The sequence below is a fragment of the Ascaphus truei genome, chromosome 8 (assembly GCF_040206685.1).
Source record: "Ascaphus truei isolate aAscTru1 chromosome 8, aAscTru1.hap1, whole genome shotgun sequence".
NCBI lineage: Eukaryota > Metazoa > Chordata > Amphibia > Anura > Ascaphidae > Ascaphus > Ascaphus truei.
In genome coordinates, this window is record NC_134490.1 from 99,151,919 (window position 1) to 99,178,642 (window position 26,724).

Genomic DNA, 26,724 nt, shown 5'->3' on the forward strand with positions numbered 1-26,724 from the left:
TGTTTCATCCCTAGTATATTTTCTAGCTAACATTTAAAAACCATTTATAATGGTACCATATTGTATTACTAACTACTGTATATACATAGATAATTAGATGTTGAATACAGTTTAAATTGAAGTTAAGTTCGGTGTAACATGGTGCTCAAACCACAAATGTGCTCGGAAAAACTTTTCAGGACTGTAAGTCATTTAATGTCTGAATGGCTTTTAGGTTATCCATAGATTCAAGTCCATATGTCTGTATGCTAAGCAGGAATAAGCGCCCAATGGTATCCCATACGTTTCCACAGTATGCAGCGCAAAAGAACAGCCTCCCTTCAGCGGACACATGAAGTCAAGAAATGAGAGGGGCAACTGTTATAAATGTACTCCTTCATCAATTGTAAATCTACAGTTATCATTTATTTGTTAACATGTGGTTGTGGCCAACAGTATGGTACAACCAGTGCCGTCTTAACGCATGGGCACGCTGGGCAGTTGCCCGGGGGCCCCACGAGCGTAGGGGCCCCCTGCTAATCTATGTACAGACCAGAATTTATCACAAATTTTCTGATCACCCGCCTCAACATTCAAATCTCCCGCTAACTCGGTAGAAGGAGAAAAATTACGACTTGTAGCGGAGAGTTGGCAGGGCCCAGTGCGCTGCTTTGCCCGGGGGCCTATAATGCTGTTAAGACGGCCCTGGGTACGACCACAAGATGCCTAAAGATCAGGATTATGGAACATCTCCACCTGATTATGAAAAAGGATATAAATCACCCTGTTTCTAAACATTTTTCCAACTGTGCTAGGGGTAATGTTGAGAACTTTACATTACAAGGAATTGAACAAATTTCCTCCCTACCCAGAGGGGGTATAGAATAAAGGTGTTTGACCAATGTGAGGCCTTCTGGATTTATACTTTAAAAACAAGGTTACCATTGGGCCTCAATTCTGATTGGGATTTGGGTCACTTTCGGTAATGGATATGTTTTCTGACTGTGAGGATTGGACCCCGGCTCTGCCCCCGTGATGTGTCCCAGTAACAAGATGGGTGATGCACGTCACGCTACCAGGCTGGGGATACCGCACACACCGCACGCAGGCTCTGCCCCATGACGTTACAGGTGATGAGCATCGCACGTGAGTTATACGCAGGCGTCGCACGGTCCTCCGAAGTCTTGCACTCCGCAATTATGCTACGCCTGCTCTTTTCCCCACCCCTGCCTATCGGTGGACTGAATACATCTGAGGCGGTGGTTCCCATTCATTACCTTGCAGACTTGTGCTAACCTGCTATTGGTTACCAGCCCTATTTATGCTCACCAAATCCTCCTCCAATTTGGCTGAGCATAAACCTCTGTTTATGTGACGAAGTGCTTGCCCCAAAAGCACCCTGCTGCCTTGCTCTTACCTTGCCTGTACTTATCTTGTTTATCTTGTTCCTGTTTTGACCTTGGCTTGTATCTCGATCTCCGCACTCTCTGACCCCTGACTTCGCTCGCAATTGGACTTCTACCTTTTCTGACCCCTGACCCCGGTTATGCACTACGACCATCCGACTTCTCCAACCCCAGACCATGGCGAGTATCACCACCATTCTAACCTCTTCTACCCTGACCCGGCTACACGACTACGATTCTGCAATCCGGACGCGGTTACGCGGTTGTAGTTTGGTGTATTCTGACATCCAGCCTCGCGATCCCCCATGTTTGTGGTGAGCACCCGTTACAGTAACATTCCTTCTTCCACCCTCTCCTCCCCCCCTTTTTTCCCCTCTCCCCCGTCCCCTTTTCCCCTTCACTCCACCCCCTCCCTCCACAAACAAAAATGATTAAATTATATTATTCTAACCTTTACAGTGGAGACACCAGGTCACAATCAGTTCCATATATTGTATATATTATACAGAATACAATAGCCTATGATTATGATTGTTATTATTATTTTTAATTTTATTATTGTGGCTTTATCTCTTAACTTTATATTCATTTTCTGTCTTCTTTTTTTTAGGAAGACTACATGATGTGTTAAGTGAATTATGATTATTATCTTTACTCTGTTGTACTTTATACTGTATATATTTACATATATATTTTTTATTTCTGCCTTTTATCACCATATAGGCATAGTTTCTCCCCATATCTAGTTGATGATCAATGAATTAATTAAAATGATCAAGATATATATGCTGCATATGTACAGTAATATATGATTTTTCGAACTGGTATGTTATACTCTAAAGGGATTTATACTGCCTATTATATTGACTGGTTAACATTAATATCTAAAATAACAGTTGTTAGAGTCATTAGTATAGTATAGTATAGTATAGTATAGTATAGGAGTACATGTATAGATATGTTTATCACATACATATAATTCTACCATTATGGTTATTTATCTTGCTCCATATATGTTTCCATTTCCTTATATACACATGACATATGTTTATATATGTATATATATATGTATATAAAGGAAAATTCAGTAGCGCCACTTGTGAAACAAAAATTGTATAAAATAATATGAATTAAACCGTGCAAATATTGTGTATAATATAGAGCAAATTATCAATCTAGCAATACAAAAAATGTGAATTTTTTTTACAAATATGTGAAAAAATACATAAAATATATATATATATATATATATATATATATATATATATATATATATATATATAAAAAAACGTGCAAATATATATAAAAAAACAGGGAAGAAAAGGGACAAAAAAATGGAAGAAAGTCCAACCCTTGGTACAAGTCCAGTGGAAATACAATGGTGATTGGAAATGCTGCTCAGGGATCCACGGCTGCTCTCAGAAGGAATGACCAATTCCAAAAGGAAGACTATAGAAAGAGAAGAACAGAGAGCGTTCGTCCCATAGTGTAAAACAGTACATTTAATCAATAAAAAAGAGGACAAGGGGATTAAGAACACTCACAAAGGTACAAGATAAAAAGGCAATTTGTGATATATAATCACCACCAACAAGGCCACACCGTCCTGGAACACATCAGATGGTAGATTGTCCCTCCGGTTCACATCCAGCAGTGGTCGGGTGCTTTGAAACAATGTCTCTCGGCGTCAGTGCAATTTAGAGATTTTTCAGCCTCGGATCAGCTCCATGTGCTCTCCGGCCGTAAAGCATGCACTGCGTGATGACGTAGTGTCGTGATAACGTGCCCTGACGCGTTTCGTCACGACAGTGACTTTCTCAAAGGGAATGACAAATAGGGGGAGGGCTCGGTATTTAAGGGCTCATCTAATCAAAGAGGAGTGGCACCGGAGCAGCCAAAGGCCAATCGTCAGTGCCCAAACATAAAACCACGGCACTAGCGATGGGCCAATGAGAACCACCGTGTCAAACCTGCCAGTATAATAACTGATATACATTAATGTATATAAACAAAGCTTCTGCCTTCTGCCTTTCTCTCTCACTTTGAATCCTGGCTCTCTTTCTTCCTCTCCTCAGACTCCCCTGTTCTTCTACTTGGGGACTTCAATTGCCACATTGATGACCCCTCTCTCCCTTGGGCTTCCCGCTTTCTTTCTCTAACCTCTTCTTTTGGCATTCAACAGTGGACTGCAGCCAGCACCCACAAGGATGGCCACTACTTAGACCTGGTTTTCACTAAGAACTTCTCTCTCTCCGATTTCTCCATTTCCTCTTTTCCTCTCTCTGACCATTATCTCATCTCATTCTCTCTATCTCGCTTCTCCCCTTCTCCACCTCCATCTACACCCCGGTTCTGCAGAAACCTGCGCTCTATTCACTTACCTGACTTTGAGTTCACTTTACGCTCCTCCCTCTCCTCTCTCAGCTCTGCTACAGACCGCGACAACCTGGTCAGGAACTACAACTCTGCCTTGTCCTCCTCTCTTGATCTACATGCCCACTTTCTCTCTGCCGCACTCGCCCTTCTAACCCTAGACCCTGGCTAAATTCCCACACACGCATGCTGCGTTCCTCCACTCGTTCCTCTGAACGTCACACTCTCGCAGACTTCCTTCACTACAAATTTATGCTATCCTGTTTCAACTCTGCCCTCTTGCAAGCCAAACAAGCCTACTTTTCTGCACTAATCAACATGCACAAGTCTAACCCACGCCCACTGTTCTCTGTCTTTGATACTCTACTCAAACCACCCTCAGCTGCCTCTCCTTCCTCCATCTCCGCTCAGGACTTTGCTGACTATTTTAAGGATAAGGTGGAATCCATACGTCAGAACATCACCTCTGTTTCTTCTTCCCATCCTACACCTCTTCCTAACTCTCCTCCTGCCTTCCTTGACTCTTTTTCCACTGTCTCAGAGGAGGATGTGTCGCTGTTGATCGCCTCTTCTCCCTCTACCACTTGCCCTCTTGACCCCATTCCCTCCCATCTCCTAAAACCTCTTGCTCCTACTATAATCCCTACGCTCACACACATTTTTAACTCCTCCCTCTGCTCTGGAACCTTTCCATCCTCCTTCAAACATGCAACAGTCATACCATTACTCAAAAACAGCAAGCTTGACCCTACCTGTCTTTCTAACTATCGACCTGTCTCCCTCCTGCCTTTTGCCTCTAAACTCCTTGAACGTCTTGTATTCTCTCGCTTGCTCCATTTTCTCAACACCTATTCTCTCCTAGACCCTCTACAATCTGGCTTCCGCACTGCTCACTCCACGGAACAGCCCTCACTAAAATAACTGACGACCTCCATGCTGCCAAAGACAGAGGTCATTACACTCATATTACTCGACCTCTCTGCAGCATTTGATACTGTGGATCACCCTCTTCTCCTTCACATTCTCCATACTCTTGGTATTCGGAACAAAGCTCTATCCTGGATCTCATCCTACCTCTCCCATCGTACTTTCAGTGTCTCTTCTGCTAACACCTCCTCCTCCTCTATTGATCTCTCTGTGGGGGTACCCCAGGGCTCTCTTTTCTCTGTACACACTCTCTCTAGGTGACCTAATAACATCTTTTGGGTTTAAATATCACCTATATGCTGACGACACACAAATATACTTTTCAACACCCGACCTTACACCTGCTATACAGACCAAAGTTTCTGAATGTCTCTCTGCTATATCATCCTGGATGGCCCTCCGTCGCCTTAAACTCAACATGGCTAAAACAGAGCTCCTCATACTTCCTCCCAAACCTGGCCCTACTACCTCCTTCCACATTACTGTTGGAACTATGATCATTCACCCAGTAGCCCAAGCACGCTTCCTAGGGGTCACACTCGACTCCTCTCTCACATTCGCCCCTCACATTCAAAACATTTCTAAAACTTGTCGCTTTTTCCTCCGCAATATAACAAAGATACGCCCTTTCCTCTGTTGCTCGACTGCTAAAACTCTGACTCAGGCCTCATTCTCTCCCGACTTGATTACTGTAACCTCCTGCTGTCCGGCCTTCCTGCCTCTCACCTGTCTCCCCTACAATCTATCTTAAACGCTGCTGCCAGAATCACTCTACTCTTTCCTAGATCTTTCTCAGCATCTCCCCTCCTGAAATCCCTCTCCTGGCTTCCAATCAAATCCCGCATCTCACACTCCATTCTTCTCCTCACTTTTAAAGCTTTACACTCTTCTGCCCCTCCTTACATCTCAGCCCTAATTTCTCGCTATGCACCATCCAGACTCTTGCGTTCTGCTCAAGGATGTCTTCTTTCTACCCCCTTTTTATCTAAAGCCCTCTCCCGCCTTTTAACCTTTTTCACTGACTGACCCACACCTCTGGACTGCCCTTCCCCTCAGTACCCGACTAGCACCCTCTCTATCCACCTTTAAGACCCACCTTAAGACACACTTGCTTAAAGAAGCATATGAATAGCACTGTGGATATTCTGAACACATGATACATAAAGCTTGGCCCCCTGCAGACGCACTTACCAGAACTCCCTCCTACTGTCTCTGTACGTTCTCCCTACCTACCAATTAAATTGTAAGCTCCTCGGGGCAGGGACTCCTCTTCCTTAATGTTATGTTTAATGTCTAAAGCACTTATTCCCATGATCTGTTATTTATATTATCTGTTATTTATTCGATTACCACATGTATTACTACTGTGAAGCGCTATGTACATTAATGGCGCTATATAAATAAAGATATACAATACAATACAATACAAAGCGATTACACATATAATTAACCATATTAAAACCACATAACAAGGAAAGTGTATGTGGGTAATTAGTAGACCACATACATTCACATCCAATATATATACTTTTGCCTTGGTCTAGTTAGGTTTTAATTATTAGATAATTGGTCCTTTTATTTAGATTTTGATTAATTATTATTTATTAATTATAAAATAATTTTCAAATTTTTCCATTCTGGTTTACATCCGTCTATATACATAATTATATTATTTTGGTATAGTTCATTTGTATTAATGGAGTTTATTCTAGATGGCTGTTTGTTGTTTTTTCCTTTATTTTTATTTTTATCATGTAGTGTATCAATGAGAGACTTGGGACTTATACTAATATATCACTGTATATACATGGATGTTATTTTATTGGTCTATATAGAATGATTTGTTGCCATATAAGGGTCACCTTTTGCTAATGCTTTAATCATTTATGTAACATGTTCAACAGGAGTCCATCTGCTGATGTCAGCGTTTATACATGAATCATGATGTTTTATTGCTGTGAGTTCTTATCATTGTTTATCATATAATTTCTTTTATATGTTTTTTAATTTATACAATTCCTCATGTGCATGTATGTGGTCTACTAATTACCCACATACACTTTCCTTGTTATGTGGTTTTAATATGGTTAATTATATGTGTAGTCGCTTTGTTTATATACATTAATGTATATCAGTTATTATACTGGCAGGTTTGACACGGTGGTTCTCATTGGCCCATCGCCAGTGCCGTGGTTTTATGTTTGGGCACTGACGATTGGCCTTTGGCTGCTCCGGTGCCACTCCTCTTTGATTAGATGAGCCTATAAATACCGAGCCCTCCCCCTAGTTGTCATTCCCTTTGAGAAAGTCACTGTCGTGACGAAATGCGTCAGGGCACGTTATCACGACACTACGTCATCACGCAGTGCACGCTTTACGGCCGGAGAGCGCATGGAGCTGATCTGAGGCTGAAAAATCTCTAAATTGCAGAGACATTGTTTCAAAGCACCCGACCACTGCTGGATGTGAACCGGAGGGACAATCTACCATCTGATGTGTTCCAGGACGGCATGGCCTTGTTGGTGGTGATTATATATCACAAATTGCCTTTTTATCTTTTACCTTTGTGAATGTTCTTAGTCCCCTTGTCCTCTTTTTTATTGATTAAATGTACTGTTTTACACTATGGGACGTGCGCTCTCTGTTCTTCTCTCTCTATATATATGTATGTATATATATATATATATATATATATATATATATATATATATATATATATATATTATTCCCATTGTATTCTAGTGTATGATTCTAGTAATTAATAGTGGAACACATCTGTCAGGTTCTTTTCTTTTTTTTATTACTGAATGGGACACTTTTATGGGATGTTCTAAGTGTTTGATACATACATATATATGTGGAACGAGTGCTCGCCACAAACTGGACTGAACTGCGAGGCCGAAGTGGGGATATAGAAATACTGACCTGGAGCCGCAAAGTCGCATCCGGAATGCAGATTCGTAGTCGGGGGTATTCGGGTCGGGGTTGGAGAAGTGAGGAGCATAAATAGACTCGCCGTGGTCGGAGGTAGGAGAGGGTATGGATCGTTGGGGTCACTAGCCATGGTCAAGGGTTGGAGAGAGTATGGATCATTGGGGTCACTAGCCATGGTCGAGGGTTTGGAGAGAGTATGGATCGTTGGGGTCACTAGCCGTGGTCGAGGGTTGGAGAGAGGCGGTTGGTCACAGACAGGAGCCAGGGTTCAGGTGAAGAACTGCAAGACAAGGTACCGCAAAGTAAAGCAGAACAAAGCACAACAAGGCAAGGCTGGACAAGGCAAACCAGTGTGCTTGCGACCAGCAGGATGTCACAAGTAATATACTATTATGCTCAGCCGATTTGCAGAGGCAATCGCTGCACCTATAAATGAGGAACAGCCAATTGCTGAAGATCTACACAGCAGAAGCATTTACTAGAATCGGAGCCCTGATTCGTTGCTGGGCGGGGTCTGCCCAGCAGGTACTGATGGAGAACCAGCAGCAGCAAGGTCTGGATCAAACTCTGGAGCGGAGCCCGCGTCTGATCCTCACAATGCGTTAGCACATTCCTTTATGTATGTAACCCGGTTTCCCCTACCCAATCTCACATAGGGTCTCCTAAGGGAAATATCACTCTGGTTACATCTCTCTTGTTGGTGCATACCTGCTGGTAACAGGGGGCCCTGAATCTCCCGCGATGACATGGGGGATAACAGGACAGGCTTCTGCGGCTGTGCCCGAATTCTCCTTACTGGTGCAGCGCCTCCATCTAGTGCAGCTCCCAGTAGTATGGGGTGAAGTATCTGCAAAAGAGTTATATTCCCCTCCTCCCAATATACTCCATTGGAGGTATAGATAAAAGCAGATGGTTTTTATTGGTCCTTCTTGATTCAGCACAGTCTATGTCATAGCACACAGCACTCAGAGGTTGTCACCTTCAGGATGTTCCTGGACACCACTCCTAGTCAGGGCCCTAGGAGCTGTCCTTGCTCTTCTCTTACTCCCTTGTGGAGTAAGAGGAATATCTTTCACCTCTCCCAGGGGGAGGGCCACAAGCATGCCAGAGCCCTGGCAGCTTGCTGGAATAGACTATCCTCTCTCAAACAGAAAAAATATTGAGGTATGGTCCCTCAATTAACTAGTGCTACAGAGCATTTAACCTACTCATAAAGATAAGGTACTGCAAACAGGATCACATGATGTCCTGAATGAATGTATGGAGCTGTAGACATTAACCCCTAGATTGAACACGGTCTGGCAAGGATGAAGAGAGTTGTCTGGGGGAAGTCCTGAGACCCTCCCAGACCTCTCATGGAATCCAGCAACTGAATGAGCCAGTGAACCTGGGGGAGCTCCCAATCAAGTAATAAAGTACTCACATATGTCCATGTGTGTCTGGGTCTGTGTGCTCCTTTGCTGAGTGCAGACAAGACAAAATCACCTTTTACCGAGGGGGAGAGGTGAATCAGCGGGCACTAAGGTGCAGAAAAGGCTGCGGAGGCTGGACTGAGCTAAAAAAAAGTTCTTTATTCAAACAGGGATAAAAACAAGAGGAGGGGAGACATACCCCTGCGGTAACAGGTGATTTCGTCTTATCCTCTCTCAAAGATGGAGAGGAACTCACTCGATCAGGAAGTGGCAGTACATTTAGTACAGATCCAGTAGACCCACCCCTGTGCCTCTGATTGACACAAAGCCTGAGTACTACCTTCTCTGACTCACTGAACTACAGTGTGTGGGGAAAACCCATATTTACTCCTGGCAGACCTGCCCTTACAGGTATTACTGTACAGGAGGAGGACAGAATAATAGCCCAAACCTCCCAGGGCTATATGTATATTTTACTCTGACAATGTTATGTTATGTTTTGAATTGTTTTATTTACTCACTCGTTACACTCTAGTTGCCTGTGTGTTTTTAATATTCTGCTTTCTTTATTATTTTTATTTTCATTTTTCTCTGCGAGTGTGTTTTTTTGCTCGTTGAGCTCAATAAAGTTTTGCCCTTCTCATTGGGGTCAGCTGGATTTTTTTTTTAATTATTTAATTATAAAAATGTTTTACCAGTTAGTAATACATTGAGAGTTACCTCTCATTTTCAAGAATGTTCTGGGCACAGAGTTATAAAAATACATGATTATATTAAAAGAGCAGGGTTAAACAGTCAATTCACAGACATTTCATGGACAGATAAAGTTGGAAAATTGGATACAGGGGATAAAGGGATTATGAGTTTCAGATTGAGCAGCTTTAACATCACTTTAACATCACCAAACAGTAGCGAACGGCAGCAAACGGCTCACACCCTTTGGCTGTGCCAAAGGTTGTCCGCCTTTGGGGCAACGCAGATGTACACTGGGGTGGTTGATTTTCAATGTAGCTGTGAAAAAAAAGTTATTTATGTCCTCTTGGCTCATTAACAATCCAGTGGGTGGGGTTGACGTTCCACAAAGTACAAGCAAATGTTAACCCTTAGAACGCTGGTGCTGTGCAGAGGGGAGCAGCTCTTGGGGAGCCCCATCAGGCTGTCCGCCTTTGGGGCAATGCAGATGCAGCCAATAGGGAGTGACGCTTCGTGAGCATGGCATCATGGCATCTTAGTCATGGGTCGCGAGCCAATTACGTCACTCCCGCGCGAATGGTATGTATATAAATGTTATTCTTACCTGTTAACCTCACACCTTGATAAAGTGCTTGTGCGCGAAACGCGTAGGTGCATTTTTTATCCTGTTGGTATCCATGTGAGCTAATAAATTCTTTCCTTTACCATCTTAATCGCATACATCATTGTGAAATTCTCCAATAGTTAACTTTATGTGAAAACAATTTATCTGCTCTTTATAACTCAGCTGTTATCACTGAAATTTGACATTGCTACTGTATTCTTTCCTCTGTTAGGTATGAGCCCCTAACTTGCCCCTCCCCCCCAAATCTACAGCTGCTAAATTTGACAGTGGACTCAACTGGGACATGTTTACATTAGCCAGTAACATACTGGAGCAAAGTATCAGAAGTGTGATTTGTAGCAGGGCACAGACAGGTGACAGCCAAACTTGGTAAAAAGGAAAAAAAAAAAATCCAAGGCAAACTCCAAATAAACAGATCAGTTTATTACAGACTCAGGGGTTTGCATATTATTTATATAATTGTTTTTACATTCGTATATTTGTTTAATACATGTATTTGTCTTTGTTTCTGTTTTTCAATGATTTTATGATTATAGTTTGTTTCATTGTAAAGCCATACCACCTGATCCGCTGGGCCAATGAGGATGCACGATGCACGATGCGTCGGAGTGACTCTCCTTGCAGACGCGCGCCGATGACATCATTCTCTGCATCACGGTGGAACAGGAAGGTATGTATAAAAATGCAAGCAGTTTATTCTTCCTTACACCTTGATAAAGTGCTCTGGCATGAAACGCGTAGGTACGTTCATTTAGTCCTATTGTTGTTGAGCCTGCAATTAACTGATCTGTTTATTATGAGTTTGCCTTGGATTTTATTCCTTTTTACCAAGTTTGTCTGTCACCTGGCTGTGCTCTGCTACAAATCACACTTCTGGATCTTCACAAACAACAGACTGCACGCTGTGGATGCTATCTGGATGCTCATGGAAGTTGTCAGGTAACGGGCCCTAGTGCCCTGATATATATCCTGTCAGCAGATTCAATTTGCTTTATATATATTGCCTTATGATTGGGTGTACACTGGTGTGTCTTTATTAGTGGTGGTCAGGTGGACACCACTAGGCACATATCCCACTCAGGCTATATTAGCAATTTACTATCCATATTGGACATACAAAAAAACAATATTTGTGGTGAATTTTACAAGGCTTTACTTTTCTATTTGTGGTTTGTGTAAATCAAATAAACTAGGGCATTTAGTAGATTTAAATAAAGGTAGTAGATATGGTATATTAGATAACATAACATTGTTTTTTTTAGCTTCACCTTTGAATTTACATTTGCAAAACTGTTAAGCATATTTGAAATTCTAAAACACACCTTCAGAAATGGTAGCAAAGCAGTCAATTGACTATCTTCCCTCACACTGAAAGTCCAATACATATGACTGAAAGGGACTGCACCTTTTATAGCAACAAAACCATCTAGCATTTGACATTTTCTAGTTCGGCCATTGTATTTTATACAAACTAAAATCCGTCTGGCCACAGGGTAATTTATTTCTAAGTACACATTTTTGTGTTCAAGAATAGAAGAAACAAAAATACCCTGAAGAGGTCTCAAAACAATAAAAGGCCATTGTTCAGAAACCCCTTCTATGTTATATAATCAGGAAGCAATTCCATCGCCAAAGGCCCAAGGCATTATTTTAATTTCTAAGGGACATTATGTTACATGGAGCTCATAGATACCCATGCAGTGGTTAAGCATAAATGTGGATAGAAACGGAATTTTACATATTCCCATATTTTAAAAACAATGGGGCATATTCTAGCAGCTGCAAGGTTGTCCTTGTCAAACTGCGCGATTTGCCAGTCATAAGTTGCAGAATAAAATTTGACAACTAGCTGCATTCTATGTTACAAATCGTATAATTTAAACCACGCATGTAAAAAATGACAAACCCGTGCAGTGTAACAGCCAATCCACGCGGGTTGTACTTTTGTTTTGAAGCAGAGTGAACATAACCTTGTGCGAACACATCACACCCATGACACTAAGCGGCCATTTTAGATCACTTGCGTCAGTGTTGTAGGGAGGTCAAGGAGAGAGACTGTGCTAGGAGTTTGGTGATAGATATTTGTAGTGATTTGAAGGCAAATTTTGAGTGAGTTGTCTTCTGTCCTATTATAACTTTCTAATTTTCATGTCATGTCAGTGAGTTTTCTTGTAGTGTCTTTGTTTTTAATTTTTTCCCACTTCAGTAGAGGCTGCGAGAACCGGGGCAGCTATAGGGCTCTGGGAGGAGAGAGCAGAGGGGCAGGAATAGTGAGCAGCGTGCTTTCCGAGGCTCTGTGAGGAGAGTGCAGAGGGACAGGAATAGTGAGCAGCGTGCTTTCCGAGGCTCTGGGAGGAGAGTGCAGAGGGACAGGAATAGTGAGCTGCGTGCTTTCTGAGGCTCTGGGAGGAGAGTGCAGAGGGGCAGGAATAGTGAGCAGCGTACTTTCCGAGGCTCTGAGAGGAGAGTGCAAAGGGACAGGAATAGTGAGCAGCGTGCTTTCCGAGGCTCTGAGAGGAGAGTGCAGAGGGGCAGGAATAGTGAGCAGCGTGCTTTCCGAGGCTCTGGGAGGAGAGTGCAGAGAGGCAGGAATAGTCAGCAGCGTGCTTTCCGAGGCTTTGGGAGGAGAGAGCAAAGGGACAGGAATAGTGAGCAGCGTGCTTTCCGAGACTCTGGGAGAAGAGTGCAAAGGGACAGGAATAGTGAGCTGCGTGCTTTCCGAGGCTCTGGGAGGAGAGTGCAGAGGGGCAGGAATAGTGAGCAGCGTGCTTTCCGAGGCTCTGGGAGGAGAGTGCAAAGGGACAGGAATAGTAAGCAGCGTGCTTTCCGAGGCTCTGGGAGGAGAGTGCAAAGGGAGAGGAATAGTGAGCAGCGTGCTTTCCGAGGCACTGGGAGGAGAGTGCAGAGAGGCAGGAATAGTGGGCAGCGTGCTTTCCTAGGCTCTGGGAGGAGAGTGCAGAGGGGCAGGAATAGTGAGCAGCGTGCTTTCCGAGGCTCTGGGAGGAGAGTGCAAAGGGACAGGAATAGTGAGCAGCGTGCATTCGGAGGCTCTGGGAGGAGAGAGCAAAGGGACAGGAATAGTGAGCAGCGTGCTTTCCGAGGCCCTGGGAGGAGAGTGCAGAGGGACAGGAATAGTGAGCAGCGTGCTTTGCGAGGCTCTGGGAGGAGAGTGCAAAGGGACAGGAATAGTGAGCAGCGTGCTTTCGGAGGCTCTCGGAGGAGAGTGCAAAGGGACAGGAATAGTGAGCAGCGTGCTTTCTGAGGCTCTGGGAGGAGAGTGCAAAGGGGCAGGAATAGTGAGCAGCGTGCTTTCCGAGGCTCTGGGAGGATAGTGCAGAGGGCAGGAATAGTGAGCAGCGTGCTTTCCGAGGCTCTGGGAAGCGAGTGCAGAGGGCAGGAATAGTGAGCTGCATGCTTTCGGAGGCTCTGGGAGGAGAGTGCAAATGGACAGGAATAGTGAGCAGCGTGCTTTCGGAGGCTCTGGGAGGAGAGTGCAAAGGGACAGGAATAGTGAGCAGTGTGCTTTCCAAGGCTCTGGGAGGAGAGTGCAAAGGGGCAGGAATAGTGAGCAGCGTGCTTTCCGAGGCTCTGGGAGGAGAGTGCAGAGGGCAGGAATAGTGAGCAGCGTTCTTTCGGAGGCTCTGGGAGGAGAGTGCAAAGGGACAGGAATAGAGAGCAGCATGCTTTCCGAGGCTCTGGGAGGAGAGTGCAAAGGGACAGGAATAGGGAGCAGCGTGCTTTCATAGGCTCTGGGAGGAGAGTGCAAAGGGACAGGAATAGTGAGCAGCGTGCTTTCCGAGGCTCTGGGAGGAGAGTGCAGAGGGGCAGGAATAGTGAGCAGCGTGCTTTCCAAGGCTCTGGGAGGAGAGTGCAAAGGGACAGGATTAGTGAGCAGTGTGCTTTCGGAGGCTCTGGGAGGAGAGAGCAGAGGGCAGGAATAGTGAGCAGCGTGCTTTCTGAGGCTCTGGGAGGAGAGTGCAGAGGGGCAGGAATAGTGAGCAGTGTGCTTTCCGAGGCTCTGGGAGGAGAGTGCAGTGGGCAGGAATAGTGAGTTGCGTGCTTTCCGAGGCTCTGGGAGGAGAGTGCAGAGGGGCAGGAATAGTGAGCAGCGTGCTTTCCGAGGCTCTGGGAGGAGTGTGCAGAGGGCAGGAATAGTGAGCAGCGTGCTTTCTGAGGCTCTGGGAGGAGAGTGCAGAGGGGCAGGAATAGTGAGCAGTGTGCTTTCCGAGGCTCTGGGAGGAGAGTGCAGTGGGCAGGAATAGTGAGCTGCGTGCTTTACGAGGCTCTGGGAGGAGAGTGCACAGGGGCAGGAATAGTGAGCAGCATGCTTTCCGAGGCTCTGGGAGGAGAGTGCAAAGGGCAGGAATAGTGAGGTGTGTGCTTTCCGAGGCTCTTGGAGGAGAGTGCAAAGGGACAGGAATAGTGAGCAGCGTGCTTTCCGAGGCTCTGGGAGGAGAGTGCAGAGGGGCAGGAATAGTGAGCAGCATGATTTCCGAGGCTCTGGGAGGAGAGTGCAAAGGGCAGGAATAGTGAGGTGTGTGCTTTCCGAGGCTCTGGGAGGAGAGTGCAGAGGGACAGCAATAGTGAGCTGCGTGTTTTCCGAGGCTCTGGGAGGAGAGTGCAGAGGGGCAGGAATAGTGAGCAGCGTGCTTTCCGAGGCTCTGGGGGAGAGTGCAGAGGGACAGGAATAGTGAGCTGCGTGCTTTCTGAGGCTCTGGGAGGAGAGTGCAAAGGGACAGGAATAGTGAGCAGCGTGCATTCGGAGGCTCTGGGAGGAGAGTGCAAAGGGCAGGAATAGTGAGCAACGTGCTTTCGGAGGCTCTGGGAGGAGAGTGCAGAGGGGCAGGAATAGTGAGCAGCGTGCTTTCCGAGGCTCTGGGAGGAGAGTGCAAAGGGACAGGATTAGTGAGCAGTGTGCTTTCGGAGGCTCTGGGAGGAGAATGCAGAGGGGCAGGAATAGTGAGCAGCGTGCTTTCTGAGGCTCTGGGAGGAGAGTGCTGAGGGGCAGGAATAGTGAGCAGTGTGCTTTCCGAGGCTCTGGGAGGAGAGTGCAGTGGGCATGAATAGTGAGTTGCGTGCTTTCCGAGGCTCTGGGAGGAGAGTGCAGAGGGGCAGGAATAGTGAGCAGCGTGCTTTCCGAGGCTCTGGGAGGAGAGTGCAGAGGGCAGGAATAGTGAGCAGCGTGCTTTCCGAGGCTCTGGGAGGAGAGTGGAGAGGGGCAGGAATAGTGAGCAGCGTGCTTTCCGAGGCTCTGGGAGGAGAGTGCAAAGGGCAGGAATAGTGAGGTGTGTGCTTTCCGAGGCTCTGGGAGGAGAGTGCAAAGGGACAGGAATAGTGAGCAGCTTGCTTTCCGAGGCTCTGGGAGGAGAGTGCAAAGGGACAGGAATAGTGAGCAGCGTGCTCTCCGAGGCTCTGGGAGGAGAGTGCAAAGGGACAGGAATAGTGAGCAGCATGCTTTCCGGGGCTCTGGGAGGAGAGTGCAGAGGGGCAGGAATAGTGAGCAGCGTGCTTTCCGAGGCTCTGGGGGAGAGTGCAGAGGGACAGGAATAGTGAGCAGCGTGCTTTCCGAGGCTCTGGAAGGAGAGTGCAAAGGGCAGGAATAGTGAGCAGCGTGCTTTCCGAGGCTCTGGGAGGAGAGTGCAGATGGCAGGAATAGTGAGCAGCGTGCTTTCCGAGGCTCTGGGAGGAGAGTGCAGAGGGGCAGGAATAGTGAGGTGTGTGCTTTCCGAGGCTCTGGGAGAAGAGTGCAAAGGGACAGGAATAGTGAGCAGCTTGCTTTCCAGGGCTCTGGGAGGAGAGTGCAGAGGGGCAGGAATAGTGAGCAGCGTACTTTCCGAGGCTCTGGGAGGAGAGTGCAGTGGGCAGGAATAGTGAGTTGCGTGCTTTCCGAGGCTCTGGGAGGAGAGTGCAGAGGGCAGGAATAGTGAGCTGCATGCTTTCCGAGGCTCTGGGAGGAGAGTGCAGAGGGGCAGGAATAGTGAGCAGCGTGCTTTCCGAGGCTCTGGGATGAGAGTGCAGAGGGCAGGAATAGTGAGCAGCGTGCTTTCCGAGGCTCTGGGAGGAGAGTGCAGAGGGGCAGGAATAGAGAGCAGCGTGCTTTCCGAGGCTCTGGGAGGAGAGTGCAGAGGGGCAGGAATAGTGAGCAGCATGATTTCCGAGGCTCTGGGAGGAGAGTGCAAAGGGCAGGAATAGTGAGGTGTGTGCTTTCCGAGGCTCTGGGAGGAGAGTGCAGAGGGACAGCAATAGTGAGCTGCGTGTTTTCCGAGGCTCTGGGAGGAGAGTGCAGAGGGGCAGGAATAGTGAGCAGCGTGCTTTCCGAGGCTCTGGGGGAGAGTGCAGAGGGACAGGAATAGTGAGCTGCGTGCTTTCTGAGGCTCTGGGAGGAGAGTGCAGAGGGGCAGGAATAGTGAGCAGCATGCTTTCTGAGGCTCTGGGAGGAGAGTGCAAATGGACAGGAATAGTTAGCAGCGTGCTTTCCGAGGCTCTGGGAGGAGAGTGCAAAGGGACAGGAATAGTGAGCAGCGTGCATTCGGAGGCTCTGGGAGGAGAGTGCAAAGGGCAGGAATAGTGAGCAACGTGCTTTCGGAGGCTCTGGGAGGAGAGTGCAGAGGGGCAGGAATAGTGAGCAGCGTGCTTTCCGAGGCTCTGGGAGGAGAGTGCAAAGGGACAGGATTAGTGAGCAGTGTGCTTTCGGAGGCTCTGGGAGGAGAATGCAGAGGGGCAGGAATAGTGAGCAGCGTGCTTTCTGAGGCTCTGGGAGGAGAGTGCTGAGGGGCAGGAATAGTGAGCAGTGTGCTTTCCGAGGCTCTGGGAGGAGAGTGCAGTGGGCATGAATAGTGAGTTGCGTGCTTTCCGAGGCTCTGGGAGGAGAGTGCAGAGGGGCAGGAATAGTGAGCAGCGTGCTTTCCGAGGCTCTGGGAGGAGAGTGCAGAGGGCAGGAATAGTGAGCAGCGTGCTTTCCGAGGCTCTGGGAGGAGAGTGGAGAGGGGCAGGAATAGTGAGCAGCGTGCTTTCCGAGGCTCTGGGAGGAGAGTGCAAAGGGCAGGAATAGTGAGGTGTGTGCTTTCCGAGGCTCTGGGAGGAGAGTGCAAAGGGACAGGAATAGTGAGCAGCTTGCTTTCCGAGGCTCTGGGAGGAGAGTGCAAAGGGACAGGAATAGTGAGCAGCGTGCTCTCCGAGGCTCTGGGAGGAGAGTGCAAAGGGACAGGAATAGTGAGCAGCATGCTTTCCGGGGCTCTGACAGGAGAGTGCAGAGGGGCAGGAATAGTGAGCAGCGTGCTTTCCGAGGCTCTGGGGGAGAGTGCAGAGGGACAGGAATAGTGAGCAGCGTGCTTTCCGAGGCTCTGGAAGGAGAGTGCAAAGGGCAGGAATAGTGAGCAGCGTGCTTTCCGAGGCTCTGGGAGGAGAGTGCAGATGGCAGGAATAGTGAGCAGCGTGCTTTCCGAGGCTCTGGGAGGAGAGTGCAGAGGGGCAGGAATAGTGAGCAGCGTGCTTTCCGAGGCTCTGGGGGAGAGTGCAGAGGGACAGGAATAGTGAGCTGCGTGCTTTCTGAGGCTCTGGGAGGAGAGTGCAGAGGGGCAGGAATAGTGAGCAGCATGCTTTCTGAGGCTCTGGGAGGAGAGTGCAAATGGACAGGAATAGTTAGCAGCGTGCTTTCCGAGGCTCTGGGAGGAGAGTGCAAAGGGACAGGAATAGTGAGCAGCGTGCATTCGGAGGCTCTGGGAGGAGAGTGCAAAGGGCAGGAATAGTGAGCAACGTGCTTTCGGAGGCTCTGGGAGGAGAGTGCAGAGGGGCAGGAATAGTGAGCAGCGTGCTTTCCGAGGCTCTGGGAGGAGAGTGCAAAGGGACAGGATTAGTGAGCAGTGTGCTTTCGGAGGCTCTGGGAGGAGAATGCAGAGGGGCAGGAATAGTGAGCAGCGTGCTTTCTGAGGCTCTGGGAGGAGAGTGCTGAGGGGCAGGAATAGTGAGCAGTGTGCTTTCCGAGGCTCTGGGAGGAGAGTGCAGTGGGCATGAATAGTGAGTTGCGTGCTTTCCGAGGCTCTGGGAGGAGAGTGCAGAGGGGCAGGAATAGTGAGCAGCGTGCTTTCCGAGGCTCTGGGAGGAGAGTGCAGAGGGCAGGAATAGTGAGCAGCGTGCTTTCCGAGGCTCTGGGAGGAGAGTGGAGAGGGGCAGGAATAGTGAGCAGCGTGCTTTCCGAGGCTCTGGGAGGAGAGTGCAAAGGGCAGGAATAGTGAGGTGTGTGCTTTCCGAGGCTCTGGGAGGAGAGTGCAAAGGGACAGGAATAGTGAGCAGCTTGCTTTCCGAGGCTCTGGGAGGAGAGTGCAAAGGGACAGGAATAGTGAGCAGCGTGCTCTCCGAGGCTCTGGGAGGAGAGTGCAAAGGGACAGGAATAGTGAGCAGCATGCTTTCCGGGGCTCTGACAGGAGAGTGCAGAGGGGCAGGAATAGTGAGCAGCGTGCTTTCCGAGGCTCTGGGGGAGAGTGCAGAGGGACAGGAATAGTGAGCAGCGTGCTTTCCGAGGCTCTGGAAGGAGAGTGCAAAGGGCAGGAATAGTGAGCAGCGTGCTTTCCGAGGCTCTGGGAGGAGAGTGCAGATGGCAGGAATAGTGAGCAGCGTGCTTTCCGAGGCTCTGGGAGGAGAGTGCAGAGGGGCAGGAATAGTGAGGTGTGTGCTTTCCGAGGCTCTGGGAGAAGAGTGCAAAGGGACAGGAATAGTGAGCAGCTTGCTTTCCAGGGCTCTGGGAGGAGAGTGCAGAGGGGCAGGAATAGTGAGCAGCGTACTTTCCGAGGCTCTGGGAGGAGAGTGCAGTGGGCAGGAATAGTGAGTTGCGTGCTTTCCGAGGCTCTGGGAGGAGAGTGCAGAGGGCAGGAATAGTGAGCTGCATGCTTTCCGAGGCTCTGGGAGGAGAGTGCAGAGGGGCAGGAATAGAGAGCAGCGTGCTTTCCGAGGCTCTGGGAGGAGAGTGCAAAGGGCAGGAATAGTGAGGTGTGTGCTTTCCGAGGCTCTGGGAGGAGAGTGCAAAGGGACAGGAATAGTGAGCAGCGTGCTTTCCGAGGCTCTGGGAGGAGAGTGCAAAGAGACAGGAATAGGGAGCAGCGTGCTTTCCGAGGCTCTGGGAGGAGAGTGCAAAGGGACAGGAATAGTGAGCAGCATGCTTTCCGGGGCTCTGGGAGGAGAGTGCAGAGGGGCAGGAATAGTGAGCAGCGTACTTTCCGAGACTCTGGGAGGAGAGTACAGAGGGGCAGGAATAGTGAGCAGCGTGCTTTCCGAGGCTCTGGGAGGAGAGTGCAAAGGGACAGGATTAGTGAGCAGTGTGCTTTCCGAGGCTCTGGGAGGAGAGTGCAAAGGGGCAGGAATAGTGAGCAGCGTGCTTTCCGAGGCTCTGGGAGGAGAGTGCAGAGGGCAGGAATAGTGAGCTGCATGCTTTCGGAGGCTCTGGGAGGATAGTGCAAAGGGCAGGAATAGTGAGCAACGTGCTTTCGTAGGCTCTGGGAGGAGAGTGCAGAGGGGCAGGAATAGTGAGAAGCATGCTTTGCGAGGCTCTGGGAGGAGAGTGCAGAGGGCAGGAATAGTGAGCTGCGTGCTTTCCGAGGCTCTGATGTTGAGGCTCTGTCTGTTGCTTCACCTCCTGTGACATGTAGGTGACCTGTATCCATGGGTGCGTAACATCCGATTTACAGCCAAGGAAAATGAGGTCCTGGTTTATCATGTGGTAAGACATTACGAATGTCTGCCTGGTTACTTCTTTGGTATGGACACCATTAATAGAAGTACACTGCAAAAATTAAGGTTGACCAATTAAATATTTTTTGAAGTGAAACTTCCTTAGTGGCACCTCATTCGTGATGGGGCAAAAAAGAATTGTGGAGACAGAAATGAAACGGATGTGACGTCAGTGCTGGCAGTTGAGGCCGGGCTGTGTTCTGGCTCAGCCCGACCCCAACACTGACATCACACCCGCTCCACAAATCAGATGTGGCGGCGGCGGCGATAGCCACCGGCGCCGCTCCTAATCACCCCCCCACCCAGCCCCACACCCCCCACACACCGTGACATATGCGGCGGCGATAGCCGGCGCTCCTAACGGCCGCTGCCATGCCGCACAGCCTCTCTCCTCCCTACCTCCGCTTTCCTGCGTCCCGCTGACTCAGCGCCGCCGGGGTCGAGAAGAAGAGCCCAGGGATCATGGAGGGTATCCGCCGCCGCAGCTCCTAACGAGCTCTGCTCCCCCCACCCGCTGACATGCGGCGGCGGCAGCCCTCAAAATTTAATTGCCGCCACTCCTGCTGACCTCCCCCGGCCGAGGCATGGAACGGGGGGGGGGGGGGGGTAGAGTGAGCTGCGTTCCCCACAGCACCATCAGAAGGGGATCGCTGCAGAGCTCCCCTCGAAGCCAGCTCCCGCTGACGATGACGCGCTGCCCCCCTTCCCCGCCGACACTGCCTCTGCCCACGCAGCACTTCCGGAGGGGGGGGGGCCTTTATTAGGTATCTGCCCGGTGCCCTGTGCGGCCGCGTCTCGCCGGGGGGTGGGGGGGGGGGGTGGTGTGAGGAGAGTCTCAGGCAGAGCCGCCGCGGGTCCGCAGCTCTGCCTGTCTGTGAGGGGGGGGGGGGGTGTGAGGGGAGGAGGAGAGTCTCAGGCAGAGCCGCCGCGGGTCCGCAGCTCTGCCTGACTGTGAGGGGGGGGGGGGGGGGAGGAGAGTCTCAGGCAGAGCCGACGCGGGTCCGCAGCTCTGCCTGCCTTTGAGGGGGGGGGAGTCAGGAGAGAGGGGGCAGGACACAGAAAGAGAGACACACATACAGTGACAGACACACACACATACATATATACACACACAGACACACACACTGACTGACACACATACACACACACACTGACTGACACACATACACACACACTGACTGACACACATGCACACACACTGACACATACACACACACTGACTGACACACACACACACACACACACACACTGACTGACACATACACACACACACTGACTGTGAATAGGTTAGGGGGATGTGTGAGGTGCAGGGGGGCTGTGCATACGTCACACGGTCACACGCACGCACATGGTCACACACACACGCACATGGTCACGCACACACGCACAGTCACACGCACACACACACAGTCACACGCACACACACACAGTCAGTCGCGCACACAGTCAGTCGCGCGCACAGTCAGTCGCGCGCACAGTCAGTCGCGCGCACAGTCAGTCACGCGCACAGTCAGTCGCGCGCAGTCAGTCGCGCGCACAGTCAGTCGCGCGCACAGTCAGTCGCGTGCACACGCACTGTCACGTGCACCGTGCACTGTCACGCGTACACGCACTGTCACGCGCACAGTCACACACAGTCACACAGTAACACGCACAGTCACACGCACAGTCACACAGTCACACGCACAGTCACACAGTCACACGCACACACACAGTCACGCACACGAGGAATTCACGCTTAGTGCAAATACAAGGGATGTGTACGCATGTTCTAAGTCAAATTTATTTGCGTTTTGTCAATGAAATTGTATTTTGATTTTTAATTAAAACATCACCAATACAAATACAATTTCTGTGACAAAAGTCAAAGAAGTTTCACTTACTATGCGCGTGCACAGCACACACAGCTTTTTTTTTTCACATTTGACATAAATGTTAACACTTCCATTTATCTGTAGCTTAGGAGTGAGCAAACATATTTTACACCTCAGAGACATTTCACATTTTCGAAGGTCACACCTCACTATATATACATACTAAAGGGGGCAGGGTGTCGTGATTCCCTCCTGCAGTACTACTCATAGACCTGTAGGGGTGCACATGAGTAAAGTTCAGGTCCAAAACTGGTAAGACCTAAAACAGTCCATGAGGCCAGCTGCCATCTTAGTTTGGGTATAAAACTCCACCCATACTGTTAATTCTTTGCTTGTTATTTTTTTGTACAGGTCAGGAGTCAAGTCATTCTGTTTCCTAGTGCTGCGTCTTCCCTTGTTCCTTTTTATTCAGGCTCCTAGTTCTGTAGGTAATCAGTGGCCTTCTTGTTTTTTGTCTTGCATTCCCTTTGCACTATTTGCCTCCTGTTTATTATTTGTCCCTTGCTAATATTGTTCTTTGCATGAAGCACTGCAATTCTTGCAGCTAACCTTGGTTTGTCCTGTTATTTCCCTTAGTTCTCCTGTCTTTTGTGCATGTCCATGTTACCTTTGGGGGTTCGATACATCTACACACTCTCTTCCTTTTTATTGTTACTGTGCTAGTAGTTGGCATACACTTTATTCAGGTGATAGCACTGTGCTTTATGGGTATTAATGTTCACTTGTTTTTATTGCTTGTACTCTATTTCCCTGCACTTGGTTCTCTTTGTAAGGGCTCTCACCCCTATATGACACTGCAGGGTCCCATGGCAACCAGCTGCCCTATCCACAGCAGACACGGTAAGTCATCTGCCTGGGGCCTGCCCCCTCCGGAACGTCTGACGTAATCGCGTCACGTCGTGAGGGCACGCTGTCACCTGGGGTGCTTCGGATGCCAGGAGAAGGGCTGCCCCCTACATGGCTTGTACTCCTAGGACTACCATGTGCAGCCATGAGGGAGGGAGTCTACTGCTGGTGCCCCTCCCCCCTGGTGACACATGACGTCATCACGCCACGTCGCGCAGACATCCTGACATCACACTGTGGGCGTCAACTTCCTGGAGAATGGCAGCAGCTGTCATGGAGGGGTGAGTACCCATTAGGTATATATAGTGGTATTTGTTGATGTACTCTGTAGCCCTCTCCTTGATAAAGGCATAGAGATTCTGCCGATACGTTGGATATTTTTGTGGCACATTAAATAGTTTTGTATAAGCCCGTGTACCTGCTTCCCTTCTCTTTACTGTATTTCCCTGGGATGTCTGGACCTCCCTGGACCCAGTGCATCGGCAGATAAGTACCCCCCTCCAGCACCATATTGCAGTGTGCATATATGCCTCTCTATGACTCGATACATCTTAATACAGGGGGAACATGTAACCCCCCTCTTGTTGGTGTCCGTGTATGTGCCACAGATACTTGCACTATATGAAAGACACATACAGACATACATGTTTGAATTGTTACAGAAAGCCTTTCTACTGCATAAACATTTCACTCCCAAAACCAAAAGTAACCTACAGTAACATCTCAACATTTGTGTTCCTATCTGTAGCCAGGATCAAAAGCTCAGAGTAGACCAGAATGAAAAGTTTCACGCAGCTGCCCCGAGAAATCGAAAAAAAAGGTTCTCGGACATAGAGGACGGTTCACCAAAAGATGGGCAGCAGTCGCAGGCTTCTCCAACTGTGCTGTTTCAGAAGTGGCACCTCCACCAACATGTAGAGGCAGGAATTCAGGAAGGAACTGGCATTGCTTTAAGCGACGTTGCCAAAGCCGCTATCTCTGCATTCTTATTGAGGACTCCCTCTGTAATCACAGAGAGCTTATGGCCTTGGGCCGCAGTATAGTTACCTCCCTGATCAGCCACACCAATCAGCTGGTTTGTGTCATGCAGCAGGTTATCGAGGTGATGCAGCCTTTCGTCCAAATACTGGCACCATCCATGGTGGTGGCCAGTGCTGAGTCTGGCCAATCAGCCAACCCCCTTCCATGTTGGCCTCACTTTGACATACCAGCCTAGCTAGTCAGCATGTAGGTACTCCTGTAGGGCATTGGTGTGGCACTGTGCCAATCAATTGGGTTCTTGGCATTTTGTTTAATGGAAATTGAATGAGTTTTTATTTGCTGCTGGGTTTTTTTGTTTTGCAGTTTGCCCATTGACTGTAATAGTGTCAAACTATGCCCATACGGCATTGGTGTTGCACTGTGCCAATCAATTGGTTTATTGGCATTTTGTTTAATGAAAATTGAATGTCTTTTTTATTTTATGATGTTTTTGAAGTGAAACTTCCTTAGTGGCACCTCATTCGTGATGGGGCAAAAAAGAATTGTGGAGACAGAAATGAAACGGATGTGACGTCAGTGCTGGCAGTTGAGGCCGGGCTGTGTTCTGGCTCAGCCCGACCCCAACACTGACATCACACCTGCTCCACAAATCAGATGTGGCGGCGGCGATAGCCGCCGGCGCCGCTCCTAATCACCCCCCCACCCAGCCCCACACCCCCCACACACCGTGACATATGCGGCGGCGATAGCCGCCGCTCCTAACGGCCGCTGCCATGCCGCGCAGCCTCTCTCCTCCCTACCTCCGCTTTCCTGTGTCCCGCTGACTGAGCACCGCCGGGGTCGAGAAGAAGAGCCCAGGGATCATGGAGGGTATCCGCCGCCGCAGCTCCTAATGAGCTCTGCTCCCCCCACCCGCTGACATGCGGCGGCGGCAGCCCTCAAAATTTAATTGCCGCCACTCCTGCTGACCTCCCCCGGCCGAGGCATGGAACGGGGGGGGGGGGGGTAGAGTGAGCTGCGTTCCCCACAGCACCATCAGAAGGGGATCGCTGCAGCGCTCCCCTCGAAGCCAGCTCCCGCTGACGATGACGCGCTGCCCCCCTTCCCCGCCGACACTGCCTCTGCCCACGCAGCACTTCCGGAGGGGGGGGGCCTTTATTAGGTATCTGCCCGGTGCCCGGTGCGGCCGCGTCTCGCCGGGGGGTGGGGGGGTGAGGAGAGACTCAGGCAGAGCCGCCGCGGGTCCGCAGCTCAGCCTGTCTGTGAGGGGGGGGGGGAGGAGAGTCTCAGGCAGAGCCGCCGCGGGTCCGCAGCTCTGCCTGTCTGTGAGGGGGGGGGGGGAGGAGGGTCTCAGGCAGAGCCGCCGCGGGTCCGCAGCTCTGCCTGTCTGTGAGGGGGGGCGGGGGAGGAGAGTCTCAGGCAGAGCCGCCGCGAGTCCGCAGCTCTGCCTGTCTGTGAGGGGGGGGGGGTGTGAGGGGAGGAGGAGAGTCTCAGGCAGAGCCGCCGCGGGTCCGCAGCTCTGCCTGACTGTGAGGGGGGGGGGGAGGAGAGTCTCAGGCAGAGCCGCCGCGAGTCCGCAGCTCTGCCTGTCTGTGAGGGGGGGGGGGTGTGAGGAGAGGAGGAGAGTCTCAGGCAGAGCCGCCGCGGGTCCGCAGCTCTGCCTGTCTGTGAGGGGAGTAGGAGACTCAGGCAGAGCCGCCGCGGGTCCGCAGCTCTGCCTGACTGTGAGGGGGGGGGAGGAGAGTCTCAGGCAGAGCCGCCGCGAGTCCGCAGCTCTGCCTGTCTGTGAGGGGGGGGGGTGTGAGGGGAGGAGGAGAGTCTCAGGCAGAGCCGCCGCGGGTCCGCAGCTCTGCCTGTCTGTGAGGGGAGTAGGAGACTCAGGCAGAGCCGCCGCGGGTCCGCAGCTCTGCCTGCCTTTGAGGGGGGGGGGGAGTCAGGAGAGAGGGGGCAGGACACAGAAAGAGAGACACACATACAGTGACAGACACACACACATACATATATACACACACAGACACACACACTGACTGACACACATACACACACACACTGACTGACACACATACACACACACTGACTGACACACATGCACACACACTGACACATACACACACACTGACTGACACACACACACACACACACACACTGACTGACACATACACACACACACTGACTGTGAATAGGTTAGGGGGATGTGTGAGGTGCAGGGGGGCTGCGCATACGTCACACGGTCACACGCACGCACACGGCCACACACACACGCACATGGTCACGCACACACGCACAGTCACACGCACACACACACAGTCAGTCGCGCGCACAGTCAGTCGCGCACACAGTCAGTCGCGCGCACATTCAGTCGCGCGCACAGTCAGTCGCGCGTACAGTCAGTCGCGCGCACAGTCAGTCACGCGCACAGTCAGTCGCGCGCACAGTCAGTCGCGCGCACAGTCAGTCGCGTGCACACGCACTGTCACGTGCACCGTGCACTGTCACACGTACACGCACTGTCACGCGCACAGTCACACACAGTCACACAGTAACACGCACAGTCACACGCACAGTCACACAGTCACACGCACAGTCACACAGTCACACGCACAGTCACACAGTCACACGCACACACACAGTCACGCACACGAGGAATTCACGCTTAGTGCAAATACAAGGGATGTGTACGCATGTTCTAAGTCAAATTTATTTGCGTTTTGTCAATGAAATTGTATTTTGATTTTTAATTAAAACATCACCAATACAAATACAATTTCTGTGACAAAAGTCAAAGAAGTTTCACTTACTATGCGCGTGCACAGCACACACAGCTTTTTTTTTTTTATTTGTAGCTGCACATTGACTGCCATAGTGGCAATCCATGCCTATAGGGCCAATGTGCCAATCAATGGGTAGAGGAGGTGGTGGTAGTTGCCCTGGGGAGGGTGGTTAGGCCTCCC